The sequence below is a fragment of the Echiichthys vipera genome, assembly GCF_963691815.1.
Source record: "Echiichthys vipera genome assembly, chromosome: 20".
NCBI lineage: Eukaryota > Metazoa > Chordata > Actinopteri > Perciformes > Trachinidae > Echiichthys > Echiichthys vipera.
The window spans coordinates 25465939-25470455 of NC_139845.1; positions in this window are offsets into that span (position 1 = coordinate 25465939).

The window sequence follows — 4517 nt, forward strand, 5'->3', positions numbered from 1 at the left end:
GATGTTCCGGACAGCTCCGCTCCAGTTCGGCTCAGCTCGGCCTCTTTCGCATATGTACGGTTTAAGACGGAGTTAACCGAACCCTTCTCGCCGGGTAGGCTTCTACAGTCTATGGCTACTGTCCACTGCGGGGCACCATTGTCACACCCGAGTATAATTAAGCAAACAGCTCTAACTGTTGTCTCGGGTTGGTCATAAAGAAAATCACGAAATATCGACACTTCAGAGTGAAATACATTGTTTCAAAAGAAATGTGTGGGTCCTCCAGAAATCTTTTTTTAGATTACTAGAATTCTCTTACTAATAATAGTATATATAATGAAATAATAAGAGTTAGACTGCATACAGCAGCAGCTGATAAGATCCAACTGAGATTTTATGTTTCTACATGTTTAACTCATGTCTGTTGAACAGGTGTATTCATAAGCCTGCATGTACAGGGCCCAAGATGATGTTGTTCTGATAAATTCTGCTGCTATAGCTCTGATCTGCTTGGGGATAATCCTGTTCCTGATCCTCTGAGCTTCTCTCCTCTATCTTTATCATTCATGTCTCATTAATGCATGTTACTAATTCAACTTCTTCCCCGGAGTTGTTTGTGCTTTGTCGTCTCGCAGGTCTCTGCTGATCGTGGTGGTGCCTGCTGCCGTGGTCCTGCATGACGCTTCCTGCTATCATATTTACCACCATAATTATTATCATTGTCATATTCTATCACCTTAGCTGTGCTTGTTTCTTACTATTCTACTGTATTAACTGCCAAAACATGTAAGTCATATTCACATTACTATAGATATTATTATAGTTACTGTTACTTTTGTGGTTGCTTGCGTCTCTGGAAGTGTGTGTCTGTGTCTGTCTTTGTCTCTGTCTTTGTCTCTGTCTTTGTCTCTCTGTCCATCTGTCTGTCTTTTCTCTCTTTCTCTCACCTTTTCTTCCTCCCCAACCGGTGCAGACAGATGTCCGTCCTCGATAGAGCTGTGTCCGTCCGACATTCCTGCCTGTTAAAGGGAAGGTTTTCAACACCACCGTGTGCACAAGGTTGCTGTTGCTGCTCATGGGGGAATTGTTGGGTCTCTGTAAATCATAAATAAGTCATAGACATGTATGTTTTTTCGTTATTTGAAAAGTTTTTTTTGTCAAAATCAAAAAACGTGAAAACCAAATTCAAATAAACGGCATAATATTGTTTTTTTGATAAATTATTAACCTTTTTTTTCTAATAGCCGATTAGATAGATAGATAGACAGATAGATCGGTATATAGATAGATGGTAGATAGTAGTGGTGGAACGGTTCACAAAATCCACTATACGTTTTTTAGGTCCCGGTTTTTGGGTTCGGTTCGGTTGTTTTTTCTATTTCTTTTAGATTCTAAAATACCATGTATCAGATCTATAGCCTAATAATTATTTTCTTTTTTAATCAGATATTCTTAAGAACATGTCATTCAATCATGCAAAAACTGAAATAATGAGGCAGCTTGTATAGTGATTACTGTAACAATCTTAAATGACAGTGCAGTGAGATTTTTAAACAGTAGGAGAGACATTGCTGCATTTACGCGTTTATATATTTATTTGTCAAAAAGGTAAACAATTGTTTGCCTTTAGGTAAGAATCTAAACACATAAATTATCAAATCTTTAAAAAAAATAAGAAATAGGTTTTCTTTCACTGAAATACGCACAAACAGCAATCACTGAACTGACTAAAATAGGCTACATGTATCTCTGACAAACATTGTTTCCTATAAAGTAGAAAGAGGAAAATGGCTCCTGGAGCTCTGAGTAAAAATAATTTACCTTTCCTATTTTTATGGTCACATTCCGGGCAAAGGGCATCAACATAAAGTGAAGAATAAACTCAACCAGCACCAGACTTTCCTTTCTTTAAAATTAATACAAAATACAATGTCCCTAATATTTTCATTCCCTGATTGTCAGTTCTTAATAGAAACACTTGTTTTTCCACTTGGGAAAAAAGTGCAGTATCTGGTATACAATCATATGAATATGACGCAAGGCTTACACTACGTTGCACTTCATAAACCAAACGGTAGACGTAGATTTAGACTTCTCTTTATTTATCCTTTGGAATGACTACCGCAAGGAAATGCAATTTACAGCAGCCTTCAAAATCACAAGGGAGGTATAAAAAAATACAGTATAAGATATCCAATAAAGTCTTAGCTAAATGAAAACAGAAAGTATAAAAAAACAATAAACTCTTAGTTAAATTTATATATATTTGAATACAGGTCAAATAAAATTCACGGAAAATGAAATAAGATAAGTTAAATGTAGAGGAAATGTATAAGATAAAATAAAGTGTCTGCATGTTTGACTGTATATGACAGAAATGAGCAGTAAGATTAAATTATTGCACTTAAGTGGTGGAAAAAGTGATTGCAAAAAAAAGAAGAAGATAAGTGTCCAGGTATGTAAGAGTAGATTATTAACTGCACAGTGAGTGGCTCCCACTCCATCCCTTCTGTCCTCTTTATTTCCTCCTCCCCCCGAGTGAGGAGTTGTAGAGGACGATGGCCTGATGATGGTAAACACTTGTCCCGAACCGTGACAAGTGTACAGAACGGGACAGACTTTTTTAATAAACCGTTCCACCCCTAGTAGATAGATAGATAGATAGATAGACAGACAGACAGACAGACAGACAGACAGACAGACAGACAGACAGACAGACAGATAGATAGATAGATAGATAGATAGATAGATAGATAGATAGATAGATAGATAGATAGATAGATAGATATTGTTATCTTTAGATAGATAGATCTAAACTCTAACACTAAGATCTTAAACTAAATGACTAAAGGGGAGCGAGTTAGCTAACATTAGTAAAGTCAAAAGTTCAGATTAAACTAAATGACTAAAGAGGAGGGAGTTAGCTAACGTTAGTAAAGTAAAGTCAAAAGTTCAGATTAAACTAAATGACTCAAGAGGAGGGAGTTAGCTAACGTTAGTAAAGTAAAGTCAAAAGTTCAGATTAAACTAAATGACTAAAGAGGAGAGAGTTAGCTAATGTTAGTAAAGTAAAGTCAAAAGTTCAGATTAAACTAAATGACTAAAGAGGAGGCAGTTAGCTAACATTAGTAAAGTAAAGTCAAAAATTCAGATTAAACTAAATGACTAAAGAGGAGGGAGTTAGCTAACATTAGTTAATTAAAGTCAAAAATTCTGATTAAACTAAATGACTAAAGAGGAGGGAGTTAGCTAACATAGTAAAGTCAAAAGTTCAGATTAAACTAAATGACTAAAGAGAAGGGAGTTAGCTAACGTTAGTAAAGTCAAAAATTCAGATTAAACTAAATGACTAAAGAGGAGGGAGTTAGCTAATGTTAGTAAAGTAAAGTCAAAAGTTCAGATTAAACTAAATGACTAAAGAGGAGAGAGTAAGCTAACCTTAGTAAAGTAAAGTCAAAAGTTCAGATAAAACTAAATGACTACAGAGGAGAGAGTTAGCTAACGTTACTAAAGTAAAATAAAAAGTTCAGATTAAACTAAATGCTGCGGTGATTGGACAGACTTCTGGGGGCGAAAAGAGGAAAGAGGCAGGGGATGAGGATATCGACAGAGAAACAAAGAAAAGAAAATTTAATGCAAAATGACTGACGGGTCTTGGATGGCTTGTGTTTGATCATAAATAGGTCGTCATGTTTTGTCAGGATTGCTGCATGTACGCAAAAGAAAAAAAACAAAATGAACAATCTTGTGGTGGGAACTAGTCATTTTTTTGGTATGTATTATAGATAGGTAGGTAGGTAGATAGAGAGATATAGAAATAGAGATAGATAGATAGATAGATAGATAGATAGATAGATAGATAGTTAGATAGATAGACAGACAGACATATATACGGTATATATCTATATACCGTATATATGTCTGTCTGCACTGTACTGTACTGTATATATCTATATATGTATATATAGATATATACAGTAGATCCCAAGCTTGAAATGAAATGTTTACACTTGCAGTGTATATTTTGATGTATGTATTGTACTTGATATATGGTTTTCAGGCCAACAATGTTAATAAAATGAGCACATGCATTCACTGGCACTCAAAATTTCTCTTGCTTTTGGAAAATCTGATTGGGCACATTGGCTGGTGATCAAAAAAGTGCATTTAGAACCTCGGTGCTTGTACGTGTGACAGGAGTGATTACTCAATTTATAAAAATAAATTTGATTACATTTGAGGAAATACAAGACATATTTCCATATTTATTGAAAAAATGATGACAGAATGATGTGAATAAGATGCAGTGAGTGTGTGTGAGACAGAGAGAGACAGTTAATTTCCACCCTCATTTAACCTCAGGTGGACAAAGCCTTGGCTGTTTGTTTTGTTTCACTGAGCTAAACTAAAACGACAGAATATCGAGGACAGAGAAAGGGATGGTTGTCATAGTTGTGCATTACCTGCTGATTCAGTGAGATAGAATACATTCTACCTGAGTGGCTCCTTTACCCACTTCTCCTCCGGTAAACTGG